We start from the raw sequence: 306 nt of genomic DNA on the forward strand, positions 1-306 counted from the left end.
TTTGGTAATCCTATGCCCTGGCAGCTGCTTCAAAACGCACTGCCTCGCCAGCACTGCCTCTAACGCTTCCCTCTCCTGCCAAGATGCCAGAGCACCGTGCAAGCCTGGGTTATACAAAAATGTGTGGGAAAATGCCAATCAATGTATTTATTACTTTTCTCTTTCCTACCAGGAGTAACAAACTCCCGCCAAATGTCAGGAGGAAACAGCACTTCCCATCGATGGGTTCAGAACTGCCGTAGCGAAGGTGGGGGGGTTTCGCCTCCACCTCTTTGCACTCCCCTAAATTTGGAAACTCTGTTAAGC

Source organism: Apaloderma vittatum, unplaced genomic scaffold, assembly GCF_000703405.1.
Source record: "Apaloderma vittatum isolate BGI_N311 unplaced genomic scaffold, ASM70340v1 scaffold7895, whole genome shotgun sequence".
NCBI lineage: Eukaryota > Metazoa > Chordata > Aves > Trogoniformes > Trogonidae > Apaloderma > Apaloderma vittatum.